Source organism: Bubalus bubalis, chromosome 17 (assembly GCF_019923935.1).
Source record: "Bubalus bubalis isolate 160015118507 breed Murrah chromosome 17, NDDB_SH_1, whole genome shotgun sequence".
NCBI classification, from domain to species: Eukaryota; Metazoa; Chordata; class Mammalia; order Artiodactyla; family Bovidae; genus Bubalus; species Bubalus bubalis.
Window position 1 is genome coordinate 41,344,720 of NC_059173.1, and position 17,633 is coordinate 41,362,352.

Genomic DNA, 17,633 nt, shown 5'->3' on the forward strand with positions numbered 1-17,633 from the left:
GGAGAATGGCATTGAAACATGTAAAATATCATGTATGAAACGAGTTGCCAGTCCAGGTTCGATGCACGATACTGGATGCTTGGGGCTGGTGCACTGGGACGACCCAGAGGGATGGAATGGGGAGGGAGGAGGGAGGAGGGTTCAGGATGGGGAACACATGTATACCTGTGGTGGATTCATTTTGATATTTGGCAAAACTAATACAGTTATGTAAAGTTTAAAAATAAAATAAAATTAAAAAAATAAATAAATAAAAATGTCAACTTCCCCTTCCAAATAACCATATAATTTCATTTTAATCTTAATCAACATCTAAGTAGAAATCTTTACTGAGCTGGACAAGCTGATCCTGAAATTAAGAGAGGGCACAACTTGCCCAGAGTCAGGCTTCTAAACAAACCAGCCCTGGCAGCTGCAGCGACAGGACAGACTTGGTGACAGAAGCATCGACACAGAGGGAGCTCAAGGCTCTTGGCTGCAGGGCCCCGGGGACAGTGTGAGAGGTACTGGCTCTTACAAGTTTGCACTATGTGTGAGTATAAGCTAGCAGTTCTTGGGTCAGGAGACATTGGAAAATTGACTCTCACTGTTACACTTTATTCAAGGAATTTTTGTTGAAAATATAATCCTACCATAGAAGACTATTATAGAAAGCAAGTTAAAGTAGATGCAAAACAGTATATGCTTGAAATCTTGGATAATATAGAAATAGGCCATTTACAGTGATGATAGATTTGTACATGAAACATGGACAAGGCTTTGCTTTATTTTATTCCTACACAGCACCGTTCACATTTAATGATACATAAGATCGGAGAGAACAGATTCTTTAAGTTAAAGACACTGATGATGTTCCAAAATTCTGGTTGGTAATAAGTGTGATGTGGAAGATGACAGAGTTGTAAGAAAGGAACAAGTTGAAGTCTAGCAAGAAAATGGAACAACTGCCTGTTCTTAGACTCCTCTGCAAAATAGAAAATAACTGTTAATGAGATATTTTATAACCTAATGTGGCAAATTATCAGGAAAACTCCACTGTCTGGGAAGGCCTGCAAAAAGTCTCCATGTTGTCAGCTTTAATATGCTAAATGCATTGTAACTCTGAGCCAAGTCTGAAGAAATATTGCCCAATACAACAGTGCTACCAGTTATAGACTACTTTGAGTAGTATTGACTTTCACTACTTCTTGTACGCCATCCTTGAGGCAATAGCGCTAGATTTTTGCAATTTAGGGTGGATCCAGTATAATCGCTTAGAACCACCACTAAACCATAATTGATTTTTTGTGTTTCTTTTCAGTGAATTAGTCATAGGGAAACTTGCCATTAAGGCACAGCTCTGCATTGAAATGGCAACCCACTCCAGTATTCTTTGCTGGAGAATCCCAGGGGCGGTGGAGCCTGGTGGGCTGACGTCTATGGGGTCGCACAAAGTCGGACATGACTGAAGCGATTTAGCAGCAGCAGCAGCAGCTGCATTGAAAGACAACCAGTAAATCAGGAAGAAAGATGGTAGGGAACAAAGTAGGGAAGATACTTGCTCACAGGACATAATGGCTTCATTCTACTCAAGCCCAACCTCATATATGTCACCCATGGGCACATCCAGCTGTCTGGTTTTGTGGGTCAAACCAACATGCATTTCATGATGAGTCTCTCAGATCTCCTAGGAACTTGGCAGTCAGCGTTTAAGTGTTCGCTTTCTACTAAAGCCCAGTGGCAAGAAAATTTGTCGGTTTTTCTGTTTTTAATTTTCTCTCCAAAGGAGAATATTGCCTACAGAGGATGGCATTAGCATTGCTATATCTGAAACACAGGTGTCACTCAAAGGCTCCACACAGCATCTCTGCTGCTCACTGATACCTCAAGCACAACTGTATACACCTAAAAATATATAGGAACAGAGTTTCGTTAATTGGGTATTGGAATCCCAGGAAGAGAGAGGATGAAACAGAAAAATATATTGAATGATTAAAGACCAAAAACTTCTCAAATTTGGAGAAACACATAAGTTTATAGTTTAAAGGATGTTCAATGACCTCCAAATAGAATACATGTTTTAAAAAGAAAAGAAACAAACCAGCTAAGACACATTGTAGATACTGGGAAAAATAAAATCACTACATCTACTACATCACTACTATATACAGTGGAGCAACAATTCAAATGTTTAAAGACATCTTACCTTTTAGTAGTCACTCCAGATACTATATTAGGGTATGAAGTAGCAACAGTTGAACCCTGCTAACTGACAAGTCCATTTCAAGTGCACAGAATTCTCACTCCATTATTCAGTGCTTTCTCTTACAGAATTAATGCACAAGAATTATAAATGTTTAAGGAAAGTCAATGTTATGTATCTTGGCTTCCATAGAAACAAGACCTGACATAGAGATTATGCACAAGTGATTTTCAGGGAGTGATAAGAACCTCTATTAATTTAATGAGGAAAACAGGATAAGGGAGGATAAAGAGCTAATATGTTTTCTAAAGAAAGTTGAGCTTTTGTATCATAACACTAGGGCTATGGAGAATAAATTACATGGCAGAACTGTCCCCACCTTAATGAAAGGGGCCTTTTGTAACCCTTGCCTCAGTCAGTCATTATCTGCAGTTTTCCCACAGGAGAAATGTGATTTCCCAGGTAAAGTGGCTGAGTGCAGTTCTCTCAAAGAAAGAAACTGTAAACTGTGAACTGTTTGCAGTCAACAAATATCAAATAGAGAATGGTAAAATTAGCCTGATAAAGGATGACTGAATAGGGTACAAATGACATTTACTACAGACAATAACACGAAAGAAAAACATCAAGACACAAATTTTAAATCTAGTGCTGACTGGATAAGAAATAATTGAGGGGAAAAAAGATAGAAGTCTTAACTGTTAATCTTCAGAAGATGTGAGAAGATTTTTCCATCAACTAAACAAAAGTGTAACGCTACTTTTAAGAAGAAAGATTACTTATCTGTAATCATCCTAAACTTAGAGTGGTGGCAGGGAGAAAAACAAATAAGAAAAAAATAACTGAAGTTGCTAGAAAGTCACCAAAGGCAGACAGGCACTAAATAGAAAACAACTAAAAAATAAACAAAAAAATGCTGCACAGTGGATGAGGTCAACATCTAACCAGATTTTTCACAAAGGGCGTTACTCAGTTTATAGGCTATGTGAGGTCAACTCCCAAGCAAACAAATGGAAGCCTTAAAAAGCTAAGGCTTCAGAAGTCAGAGTTCTGGACTGCCTGGAAGGCTAGATGAAACCACAGTTAAGGAGAGGCCACACATTATCAGTAACTATCATTCAATTCTTGGTGATTTCCAAAATGCTTGTGTATAAGACAACAATCCAAGAAAATTAAAATAAAGCAATATTTGGAGGGTTAACTAACTGGAATAGAAAATTTAACCAACATGAGGAGCTGGAAAGACATAATTTGGAGTCCTACTGAGTTAGAATAGCTTAGGAAGCACATCACATTTTCCACTGAAACTCTGTAATATCTGTGTCTTATGAAGCAGACACATATTTCTTGGCTAAGAGATATGATCTATGATTAAGGACACACCTATGCCTCAAAAATTGAAAACCAAACCTCCAAAGGATCGTGATATCCTAGTAATTTCATTCCCTGTCCAGGCAAAACTAAACACTCTTTAGATAAAGGTAACAAATTCCAGAGTCTTTATAATGCATCATCTACAAAGTTTGGTATATAAAAGTATATTTACTATGCATTTCAAATAGCAGAGAATTGTGAAGCATAATCAAGAGAAAAACCACACAACTTAAGAAGATATATAGACCAATAGGGTGCTCTGCAAATTAACTTTGTAAATGCGACAAAAATTTATCAAAAACTGGTCAGTAAAACGGGTTACATAATAGCTAACATTAAAATAGGTAAAAATCATTACCCTCCCTGACCAAAACAAAAACCAACCAAACAAAATAAAAAAAAAATTGAGAAAAATTTTAACATTGAAAGAAAATGTCACCCAAATGTTAAAATAACCTCATGTTATGCCTCATGTTAACCTCATGATAAGCCTCATATTTTGTATATATAATCTCTAGGGAAAGCAACCTACCTTCTTTAGCATTCTAATTTTTCTACTTTCTTGCTTTTTACAAGGATTCAGTTTTAAGTACTCTTTATGTTACAATATTAAAATCAGTTCCAAAATCATCTACAACCCTAAAGATGATTAGCTGTAACTTCTACAAATGTGTGCAGTATGTTCAAGGGAATGCAAAACAGCATGAAATCTATTTTCCAATTTCTATTCTATACCATAAAATAACATTTCATATGTATTAATAATGGAAAATATATTAACAACAACACTCTAATACTGATACCACTCTGCTATTTGCTTTCTTTGACTCACTGTAAGTACTGAGTTTTAGCAACCCCGCTGAATGTTTCCTCTGTTCTACAGCTTCATTTTAAAAATAGTATAATAAAACTATGGTATTTTGATAATAATTCCTTAAAAAATAGCCTCTATCACAAGAAGACTGACAAGCTAAATCCAAAACAAAATGTAAATGAATTAATGAAATGGCTTTAAAAAGAATGTGGGTATTTGACTAATATAATTAAATATCATCCTTATATAGGAGCAATTGAAAAGACTGAAAAACATCAGTTTTCATTAGCTGTAGCAAGCATTTATCTCCTAGTCAGATATAAACTTCATGAGGATTGAGTTAGAACAAATGAAGAAAGTTACAAATTATAACAGAAAAAAATTAAATAGCAAAGGAATAAATACATTCTGATCTTAGCTAGAAATATTAAGTGCTATAGAAATATTTGATCTCATCAAGCTAATTTATAACTTTAACATTTCAAATTAAAATCTGAAAATAACTTTAAAGAAATAACATAAAATACTAAAATTTATAAGGAGATGTAAAAGCAGGCAAGAACATTACATTTTATTCTGATCATGAATAACTTAAGACGGAGAAAAGGAGATAAGAGTGACGAAGTGACCTACCTTTTATCATGATGATCCACTTTATTTAAAACCAAATCATACCAAGTCAATAGGTCAATAAAGATGAAGAAAAAGTGTGCATTTATAAACAAATGCAATTTTTTGATAATTTTTTTACCAAGTCTTGAATAAAATTTGAAACAAAATAAGACTAAGTGTGAAGAATGAAAATTAGTATATCCCATTAGAAAATTCTGACAGTGACATAAGGAACTGAAACATACCTGTTAAACTATAAAGATTTGTAAGAACAGGATGAATTTTAAAAGACTCAACTGACCAAAGAACTTGTAATGTTTCTTACCTTTCTGAAGAAACAAAAGTTCTTGTTTATGGAGCCAAGTAAAACTCATTGAAGAGTATTCAGTGCATATTTTTGAAATTCCTTAAAAAAAAAAAAAGAACAAGTTAGCTGTACCACAGCTTTGGGAATATGCATATTATATATGAAAGTGTTAGTCACTCAGCTGTGTCTGACTCTTTTCAATCCCATGAACTATAGCCCAGCCAGTCTCCTCAGTCCATGCGTGGAATCTCCAGGCAAGAATACTGGAGTGGGTAGCCATTTCCTTCTCCAAGGGATCCTCCTAACCCAGGGATCGAACCCTGGTTTCCTGGATCACAGGCAGATTCTTCACCATCTGAGCCACCAAGAAAGGCCCATATATTATACATTTATAGGTATAAATTCATAGTATATAACAAATGATATATGTGAATATAATGTGTAATAAATTAAATAATAAATTTTATACCTAGAAATACATATATATTGATATATAGGTATAAATAGATATAAATACTTGCGTGTGTGTGTGTGGTTAGCCGCTCAGTTATGTCTGACTCGTTGCAATGCCATAGACTAGCCCACCAAGCTCCTCTGTCCATGGGGATTCTCCAGGCAAGAATACTGGAGTGGGTTGCCATGTCCTTCTCCAGGGGACCCTTCCAACCCACGGATCAAACCCAGGTCTCCCGCATTATGGCGGTTTCTTTACTGTCTGAGCCACCAGGGAAGCACAAATATTTACATATGTCATATTATATATTATATTAAAAAAAACATTCAAGGAGAAGAAAGCAACAATAAACATCTTATTGCACAAATTTTCAAAGACAAATATTAAAAGTTGTTTGAAAGAGTATTTTTACTTTAAATAATTATTAGACCATTTTTGAATGTCTGCAATCTTTTCAAAGGAAAAACAGCTATGGCAAATTTGTCTATGGATACACTACTTAGATAAATATGAGCAGATGGCTTGATAAAGCTAGCCAAATCTCCGTCCAAGTTATATGCTTTGTGTGGGTAAATTTTACATAATGATGAGTTGAGAGGTCGATATTGAAATGAAAGTAGAAAAGCATTTCTAAATCAGGTATATGATATGTTAGAATTAAGTCAGTGCATGATATTGAGTGCAATATGTCACAGTATTTCCACTCATTTAATTAGGCATAATTATGGTGAAATTGTAAAGTGTGCAAAATGCAGAGCATCACACAGCATATCTTTAGTTATAAAAATGTACATACACTTTATAAAGAGTTCTCTGTTAAGGTAACCATGGAGGACTTTTAATTCTATATCTTTCTCATGTAGATAAATTAATGTTGCTGTGGGAATTTTAACTTCGGAATTTCCTGACTCTCACATGCTTAATTTCTCAGTGTTAATGTTCCAATACCAGATCTGAATGACTACACATCATGGATATTTCTATCTGCTCAAGATGTTTCTAGAATGTAATGTTTAACCTTTAAAACAAATACTTGAGAGGGTAGAGGCAAAAAAAAAAAAAAAAAAGAAACAATGAGAATCTGTTCAGCTGATTAGCAAAAAAACCTCTTTATTTACAGTTGAATGAGGGCATGAAAAGGAATGAACTCCCACAGTAGAGACATAAGGTGGAGAAATGACAGAAAAGTAATGACTATAAGTGTAAAATGTGTGGGAAACAACCCCCTCGGACTGTGGAGGAAATGTCCAAATTATACAACTTAATAATCAGTACTTGAGATTAAAAACATACAACTTCATTTTAATAAGTTTCATTGAGTTAAACAATACAAAGCAAAAAGAACATTTTGAGATAATTTACTAATATATGCTCACAAAGATAACTTAGAATGAGATGTGATGCTGATGGTTGGTACCGTAGGGAGATTTTGAAATATTAGTATGCCTCCCTCAGGAAGGATTTGGCATAAGCAACCATGTATGGAGGTGCTCTCCTGTGTATACAGATACTGCTGGTATTCTGCTTAATTGTTTAAGCCAGGAAAGTGGGCAGAAAGAAATGTATCATTATGATCTGTCATATTTATAACAGAACCTCATGCTTGGAGACTATAGTGGCTAACTGGACGCACTACATTTTTAACAAACGAGGCTCATAAGCCTGCCTTCCATATGATCAGGTGCTTGGAGGATTCCTGGAACACAGACATCTGTGAGAATGACACCATTTAGAGAGTTGGATGATACCAGTGAGGGCTCCCTGACTCTTACTTGCTCAACTCCTCCTCTAATGGGACACCATTTCTCCTTCCCTCCAGTTCTGTTCGATACATACATGTGATTTCTATCTCATTCCTAATTATCATTCACTGGGAAAAGTTGAATAGGTATCTCAAAGCAAGGGATATGTGTGTTAGGATTAGTATCCCAAAGTTTTTGCTGTGATAGGAAAATCTTCATTTCTAAAATTTATTCATCATTTAAAAATTTTAAATACTTTGTAACACTTTTCATCTCACCTATTTCCTGACTTTAATACAGGTAGAATTTGTATTGCATTTTTAAATGAGAAACAAAAAAGTGTCTTTCTGTGTGTGCATGTTGCATTACAGTGAATTAAAATGAGGTTTAAAAAAAATAAATGAGGTTTTAAATGCTGGAAAACGTCTGACAGTAAGTTCTCACAAGGAACTTTAGAAACTAATTTGTTCAAGTGAAACAGATAAGCGCTGAGTCTTATCACCAAATAACCTAACCACCAAAAAAGAAGTGCCTTGATTAAAAAAAAATACATTATTTTTATATCATTAGTACCATGTAAGTATTTATTATATAAGCCACTGGGTTCGCAAAATACAAGTTGACAGCCTTGGTCCTATAAACGTAAATCATCTAGGGAAAAACTACAGAATGCATTAAAAGATATTGGTAATTGAATGTCTATTTATTCTGTGTGAAGGAAAGTGAGTGCTTATTGCATCCTTTCCTCACTTTTTTTTTAATTAATTTTATTTTTAAACTTTACATAATTGTATTAGTTTTGCCACACATCAAAATGAATCCGCCACACGTATACATGTGTTCCCCATCCTGAACCCTCCTCCCTCCTCCCTCCCCATACCATCCCTCTGGGTCGTCCCAGTGCACCAGCCCCAAGCATCCAGTATCGTGCATCGAACCTGGACTGGCAACTCGTTTCATACATGATATTTTACATGTTTCAATGCCATTCTCCCAAATCTTCCCACCCTCTCCCTCTCCCACAGAGTCCATAAGACTGTTCTATACATCAGTGTCTCTTTTGCTGTCTCGTACACAGGGTTATTGTTACCATCTTTCTAAATTCTATATATATGCATTAGTATACTGTATTGGTGTTTTTCTTTCTGGCTTACTTCACTCTGTATAATAGGCTCCAGTTTCATCCACCTCATTAGAACTGATTCAAATGTATTCTTTTTAATGGCTGAATAATACTCCATTGTGTATATGTACCACAGCTTTCTCATCCATTCATCTGCTGATGGACATCTAGGTTGCTTCCATGTCCTCGCTTTCTTAATGTCACTTCTCCTTTCAGATATGATAGATGCCAAGTTGCCTAGTGACTTACTCTTTTGCTCAGATTCAAAGCCTTCCTCGTTTGCTTTTGTGGCACCACAGCACATACTTTCAGACTTTGTACTGCTCTCTTCTTCTCTCAACATAGTCAAATGATCAGATATTAATAATATATTATACTGTTTATTGCAACTACTGAGAAATATTGGGAAATTTGGAAAAAATAAAAAAAAATAACTATTATTTCCAGAATTTCAAATTCAGTGGAAGAAGAGTTACATGTATGTTAGTAACTTTAACAAATTAGAAAATAGTATCAAAGACATTGCTGAAAACTGAAGGAAAAGTGGTGGATTAGTCATTAAGTTGTGTCTGACTCTTGTGACCCCATGGACTGTAGCCCTCCAGGCTCCTCTGTTTATGGGATTTCCCAGGCAAGAATACTGAAGTGGGATGCCATTTCCTTCTCCAGGGGATCTTCCCAACCCAGGAATTGAAACCGGGTGTCCTGCATTGCTGGAGAAGGCAATGGCAACCCACTCCAGTACTCTTGCCTGGAAAATCCCATGGGTAGAGGAGCCTGGTAGGCTGCAGTCCATGGGGTTGCTAAGAGTTGGACATGACTGAGCGACTTCACTTTCACTTTTCACTTTCATGCATTGGAGAAGGAAATGGCAACCCACTCCATTGTTCTTGCCTGGAGAATCCCAGGGACAGGGAAGCCTGGTGGGCTGCCGTCTATGGGGTTGCACAGAGTCGGACACGACTGAAGCGACTTAGCAGCAGCTCCTGCACTGCAGGTGGATTCCTTACTGACTGAACTATGAGCAAAGGACAAGTACAGACAAATCAGAGATAAGGAAATATACGCAAAAAAGAAGAAAAAAAAAAGAAGAAATATGGAGGCAGAAAGATTCAGGATATACAAGGGAATATCATTTATGCTGGTGTAGAACAGTTCAGTTCAGTAGCTCAGTCGTGTCCAACTCCTTGCGACCCCATGCACTGCAGCACGCCAGGCCTCCCTGTCCATCACCAACTCCCAGAGTCCACTCAAACTCATGCCCATTGCGTTGGTGATGCCATCCAACCATCTCATCCTCTATCATCCCCTTCTCCTCCCACCTTTAAACGTTCCCAGCATCAGGGTCTTTGCAAAAGAGTCAGTTATTCGCATCAGGTGGCCAAAGTATTAGAGTTTCATCTTCAACATCAGTCCTTCCAATGAACATTCAGGACTGATTTCCTTTAGGATGGACTGGTTGGATCTCCTTGCAGTCCAAGGGACTCTCAAGAGTCTTCTCCAACACCACAGTTTGAAAGCATCAATTCTTCAGTGCTCAGCTTTCTTTATAGTCCAACTCTCACACCCATATATGACTACTGGAAAAACCATAGCCTTGACTAGATGGAACTTTGTTGGTAAAGTAATGTCTCTGCTTTTAAATATGCTAGGTAGGTTGGTCATAACTCTTCTTCCAAGGAGCAAGCATCTTTTAATTTCATGGCTGCAGTCACTATCTGCAGTGATTTTTGAGCCCAAAAAAATAAAGTTTCTCACTGTTTACCCATCTATCTGACATGAAGTGATGAGACCAGATGCCATGATCTTAGTTTTTTGAATGTTGAGTTTTTAGCCAACTTTTTCACTCTCCTCTTTCACTTTCATCAAGAGGCTTTTGAGTTCCTCTTCACTTTCTGCCATAAGGGTGGTGTCATCTATATATCTGAGGTTATTGCTATTTCTCCCGCCAATCTTGATTCCACCTTGTGCATCATCCAGCCAAGCATTTCTCATGATGTACTCCACATATAAGTTAAATAAGAAGGGTGACATACTGCCTTGACGTACTCCTTTTCCTATTTGGAACCAGTCTATTGTTCCATGTCCAGTTCTAACTGTTGCTTCCTAACTCGCATACAGATTTGTCAAGAGGCAGGTCAGGTGTTCTGGTATTCCCATCTCTTTCAGAATTTTCCACAGTTTTGGTGATCAACACAGTCAAAGGCTTTGGCATAGTCAATAAAGCAGAAGTAGATGTTTTCCTGGAACTTTCCTGCTTTTCAATGATCCAACAGATGTTGGCAATTTTTGATCTCTGGTTCCTAGAATGGTGATTGAGGGTAAACAGTCAAAGTGTGTCCACTAGATCATCCTGGTTTAAAACCACAGAAGGCCCTCTATGCTATCTTGAGGAATGTAGGTTTCCTCTATGGGCAAAGATAAGCAAGGATTTTTGAGTGAGGGTGAAAATGAAAGTGTTAGTCATTCAGTTTTGTCTGACTCTTTGCAACCCCATGGACTGTAGCCCGCCAGGCTCGTCATTCCATGGAATTCTCCAGGCAAGCATACTGGAGTGGGTAGCCATTCCTTTCTTCAAGATCTTCCTGACCCAGGAATCAAACCTGGGTCTCCCTCATTGCAGGCAGATTCTTTACCACTCGAGCCACCAGGAAAGCCCTGAGTAATGGATAGACATGATTCAATTCATGATTTAGTAAGGATATTCTGGAACATAGTGGTAACTAATTTTAACATATAAAGAAAACAATTGATATTAAAATATTTTATAATTTTGGTGACAACTAAATTGAAGGTCAGAACTCAATTACTAAGAGTAGAAAAGGAACGGATGAGATGAATGTGAGAAATATTTGAAAGGCAAATTTAAAGACAGAAACACAATTGCCATCAAGAAAATCTTATAACTCCCCTATGTGACTTACCTTAAAACCTACAGGGGCAGAAATATATGCACTTTTATTTTATTATTTGTTTGTTGTTGTGTTGATTCCACATTCCCCAGAAGAACATTTGGCACATGGTAGGTAACCAATACAAAATTATGAAATAAATTAACCAAAACTATCTTGATATCAATTCAGAATACTAAATAATAAATAGGTCTCCATCAGAGTCAGAATGCAGAGAAGGAAATGGCACCCCACTCCAGTACTCTTGCCTGGAAAATCCTATGGACAGAGGAGCCTGGTAGGCTCCATGGGGTTGCTAAGAGTGGTACACGACTAAGCGACTTCACTTTCACTTTTCACTTTCATGCTTTGGAGAAGGAAACGGCAACCCACTTCAGTGTTCTTGCCTAGAGAATCCCTGGGACAGGGGAGCCTGGTGGGCTGCTGTCTATGGGGTCGCACAGAGTCAGACACAACTGAAGTGACTTAGCGGCAGCAGCAGCAGCAGCAGAGTCAGAATGGCATTAATTAAACCTGATTTCCTAGTTCTTAGTCAAATGATTTAATTAAATTAATCACTGTCAAAGAAGATAAGATTGAGAGTAACTACAGGGCACTATTTTAATCATCATGGCACAAAGATAGATAGGATTTTTGTCTAAGTTTTTTCTTATTCTGAAATCTACTGGAAACTTATATTTGGAAAAACAAATAAGGCATTTTCACTTAAAGTAGTTCATAAATCAAAACTTTAAAGGATAAATTCTATTAGCAAGTTTCTAAAGAAACCCGTTCAGTTCCACGAGGCAGATAGTTCAAGCCAAGGCTATATGAATCATGGAGGTACAACTGAGTTTCCTTACTTCTATCTTTTCCAAGACACATTTCCCTACCAGTAATTATAAATCAAGTTCTATCCAAAATAAAATCTAAGGGAACTCATACTTATGAAACTGTTTTATTCTGCTTTAATTATCATTTTATGAAAGTCTTAACTTAAAATCTTGAGTGGTTATACGAAATTTAAGAGATATAAAATTTCAAAGGAGTTATAAAAGTATTTCAAAAAGTAATCTCTTGGATTAGTTTGGAGGGTGAGCAAAAAGCAACATTAGAAAACCCAGCTTCCACGTGCCCCCACAAAGATCAACAATCGAACCAATATACATGAACAAAAAAATAGCTCCAAAAGACCTCTGGAGCCCACTTAGGAAGAATTAGCAACACGGTGAAACAAACAAACCAACCTGAGAATAAATGTACAAGAAAAAAAGGAAGATGACTGCTTTGCCTGGATCATCCCATCCCCCAAAAGGTATTGTTCAGCACCAAGAAAGAACACCCCAGCTAGGAGCTCCTTTTGCCAGGAAATGAAGAATGAGGTGAACGACTTGGCTCCCCCACCCTCACAGAGCACCACACAAGATCCCAGTCTGGTTTCACCTCACACAGATTGGCAAAGCTGAGACATATTGAGCCAGCTTGGAACAGGGAAGAAAAGCAGAGAGTATTATTAGCAGACGTGCAGCAGAACTGATCACAGTTCACAGAGACTGCCTCTGTAACAAACTCAGCAGATTTTGCCATGGATGAAGCCAACAGCCAGCACAGCTGCCATGGACCCCCTGTGATCTCTCCAGCTTTCTCCCCACAGGTATTTGCTATCACGACACCAGCTGCCTGAGTCTCTCCCCAACCTCAGCAAAGCCAAGGAGCCCCACTTGCAGCCAGCTCAGGCTTCTGCAGTTGTGTAAGTGCAAGACACGAGCCTGGAACATCCCAGCTGACTCCCACCGCTGTGCCCATGTTTGTGGCTAACCCCTCCAGCTATGCAACTAAACCCATTAGTCTGATGCCTGGCATCGACATCCACAGCAGTATGCACACACAAGGAGAGAGAGTAAAGCAGTGAACGAGCACATCCATAGATAGGGTCCCCACTGCTGCTTGCAGGCCAGAGCAGACCCCACCTTCTGTTATCAACCGGCATCATCACAACAACCTGTAGCCAACCCTTCCAGCTGTGCACGTGTATGTCCCCAGCCTACCCCACTGAAGCTTGCTCACTGAGTGAAGAGTTCACAGCCACAGGCGAGCACACAGACGTCCAGAGCCTCTGCAGCTGCCAAAGAGCCCACTGTCGGCCCCTACCCTTGTCACATGCCCTGGATGCATGCCTAGTCATGTCCAGCTCTGTGTGAACCCATGGACTGTAGCCTCTCAGGCTTCTCTGTCCATGGGATTCTCCAGACAACAGTACTGGAGTGGGTTGCCGTTTCCTACCTCAGGGGATTTTTCCCCGTCTCTTGCAACTCCAGCATTAGCAGGCAGAGTCTTTACCATTAGCACCACTGGGAAAGTCCCTAGCCACGTGCCCAACTTCTCATCATTATGAATGTATCTGCAACTGGCTCCTGATCCAGTTAAAGGAGCAAAGAGAAAAAAAGAAGTCCCTTCCTATCAAAAAAATCACTCTAAATGTAATGTACTGAATTCCCCAATAAAAAGGTATAGAGTATACTATTTTTTAAACAGTATATGGATTAAAAAAAACGAAGACCCAATTTTATGCCACACTGTGTACGAGAGAAACACTACAGCTTTAAGTTACATATATAGGCTCCAAGTGAAAGGACAACAAAAACATATTTCATGCCAGCAAATTGAAACCAAAAGAGAATATAGGTAACTATACTTACAGCAGATGAAACAGACTTTAAGCCAAAAACAGTGACAAGAGAAAAAAAAAAAAAGGTCATTATATCATGATGAAAAATGAAAGTGTTAGTCACTCTGTCACATCCCACTCTTTGTGACCCTACTGACTGCAGCCTGCTAGGCTTCTCTGTCCATGGGATTTCCCAGGCAAGACACTGGAGTAGGTTGCCATTCCCTTCTCCAGGGGACCTTCTTAACCCAGGGATAGAAGCTGGGTCTCCTGCATTGCAGGCAGATTCTTTACTGTCTGAGCCACCAAGTAAGCCCATATATATGGGTTTTATTTATCAAGATATACTTATCAAGATACATATATATATGATTTATCAAGACATAACAATCAAATATATGCAATTCCACATCCAACAGATCTGAAGGGAGGTATAGAAAACCAATACAATAACTAGGACTTTCTGTATTCCACTTCCAACCATAGATAGATCATCCAGACATAAAGAAGGAAATAATGGATGTGACATTTTTAGATTAAATGTAAATTACATACATAAACAAAAATTTCCATCCAACAATGGTAGAATACACTTTCTTCTCAACTGCATACAAAACATGCTCCAGGATAGATCACATGACTGGTTACAAAATAAGTAGTAGCAAATTTAAGAAGACTGAAATCATACCAAGTTATCTTTTCTGACCACAGTGGTATGAAAGTAGAAATAAATAACAGAATGAAAGCTGGAAGATTTACAAATAGTGGAGATTAAACAACATCCTGAAGGACTAATGGGTAAAGGAGAAATCAAAAGGAAAATCAAGAAATGTCTTGAAACCAATGAAAGTCTAAGTACAATTACACTTTGTCCTATATCAAAAGCCTACAGGACACTGTGAAGCAGTTCCAAGAGGGGAGAGTTTTGTGATAAACACATACATTAAGAAGCAAGAGAGAACTCAAATAAACCACCTCACATTATACCTCAAAGAACTAGAGAAGGAAGAATTAGGCCCAAAGTTAGCAGAAGTAAGGAAACGACAAAAATCAGAGTGGAAATAAGTGAAAAAGAGACCAGAAAACCAATAGAAAAGTGAAACTACAAATTGTTTTTTAAATAAATAAAGAGGACAAACACTTTACTAAACTAAGAAAAAGTGGGAAGACTCAAAGTCAGGACACTGCTATATTTAAAATGGAAAACCAATAAGGACCTACACTATAGCACAAAGAACTCCGCTCAATTTTATGGGGAAGCCTGGATTGCAGGGAATTTGGGGAAGAAAAGATACATGTTTGTGTACAACTGAGCCCCTTTGCCATCCACCTGAAACTACCACATTTCTAATCAGTTATACTACAGTATAAAATAAAAAGGTTAATTAAGAAATAAATGAAAGAGGAGACATTAAAACTGATACCACACACATGCAAAGGATCACCATGAACAATTATATGCCAATTAACTGGATGACCTGGAAGAAACAGATACATACCTAGAAGCATACAACTTACCAAGACTGTATAATGAAGAAATAGAAACTCTGAAGAGATCACTAAGGAATAAGGAGAAGGAATCAGTTAAAGAAAAATTTTCCCAACACAGTAAAGTCTAGGACCAGATGAGTTCACTGGTGAATTCTACCAGGTATTTTAAAGAAGAATTAATATCAATTCTTCTCAAAGTCTTCCAAAATATTGAAGAGGAAGGGATACTCCCAAACTAGTTTTACAAGGCCAGCATTATCCTGATACCAAAGCCAGATAAGAATACAAGAAAAGAAAATTATAAAATAATATCCCTGATAAATATACATGCATAAATTATAAACAACATATTAGCAACCCAAAGTTAACAGCATATGACATGGATCACTCACCACCATCAAATGGGATCTGTCCATGGGAGGCAAGGATGTTAATATATAAGCAGATTAATAAAAGTGATACAATACATGAATGGAATTAAGTATTAAAAAATCATACATTCATCTAACAGAGGCAGAAAAAACATTTGATAAAATACCATATCCTTTTTGAGATAAAAACATTCAACAAACTGAGTATACACAGCATGTATCTTCAGACAATGTAGGTCATATATGATAAACCCATAATCAACATTATACTCAATGGTGAAAGGCTGAAAACTTTTTCTCTAAGATCAGAAAAAGACAAGCACTCTGACTCTCACCACTTCAATTAAACACTGTGTTGGATGTCCTAGCCAGAAAATAGACAAGAAAAGAAATAAATGGATCCAAATAAGAAAGGAGGAAATAAAACTGTCTTTGTTTTCAGGTGATATAATCTAATACAGAAAAAATAATAAAGACTCCACCAAAAACTACTAGAATTAATGGACAGATTTAGTGGTTTCAGGATACAAAATAAACACACAGAACACAGTTTGGTTTCTATATAACAAAATATCTAAAACAGAAATAAATAAAACGATCCCATTTACAGTAGTATAAAAAATAATAAAACACTTAAGAATAATTTTAACCAAGGAGATGAAAGAACTGTACTACAAAACTTTCATAAAAGACATTGAAGGTGACACAAATGGAAAGATATTCCACGTTCAAGGTTTGGAAAAGTTGTTATTGTTAAAATATTCATATCACCCAAACCCATCTATAGATGCACTCCCTACCAAGATTCCAATGGTGTTTTCCAGAGATGGAAAAGACAACCTTAAAGTTCATATGTGAAAGACCCTGAATAGCCCAAGTAATCCTGAAAAAGAATAACAAGGTCAACATCATCATGCCTCACACTTCCTGATTTCAGGCTTTACTATAAAGCTATAATATTCAAGATAGTATTGTAATTATTGGTATAAATATAGACACTCAAATTAATGTAACACAATGATGAGCCCAGGTATACAACTTATTCAAGTAATTTCAAATCCTAAAAGATGATGCTGTTAAAGTGCTGCACTCAATATGCCAGCAAATCTGCAAAGTTCAGCAGGGGCCAAAGGACTGGAAAAGGTCAGTTTTCATTCCAATCTCAAATGGCGATGGCAAAGAATGTTCAAACTACCACACAATTGCATTCATCTCACACACTAGCAAAGTAATACTAAAAATTCTCCAGACTTCAACAGTACATGAACTATGAACTTCTAGATGTTCAAGCTGGTTTTAGAAAAGGCAGAGGAACCAGAGATTAAATTGCCAAACATCCGTTGGATCATAGAAAAAGCAAGAGAATCCAGAAAAACATCTACTTCTACTTTATCAATTACGCCAAAGTCTCTGACCTGTAGATCACAACAAACTGTGGAAAATTCTTAAAGAGATGGGAATACCAGACCACCATACCTGCCTCCTCAGAAATATGTATACAGGTCAAGCAACAGTTAGAACTGGACAAGGAACAACAGACTGGTTCCTAATTGGGAAAGGAGTATGTCAAGGCTGTATATTGTCACTGTGCTTATTTAACTTAT

General features: G+C 37.3%; 1 pseudogene; it reads left to right on the forward strand.

Annotated features, from left to right (window-relative positions):
- Positions 1–412: 412 nt before the first annotated feature.
- Positions 413–1,749, forward strand: LOC123329965 (annotated as a pseudogene).
- Positions 1,750–17,633: the final 15,884 nt, after the last annotated feature.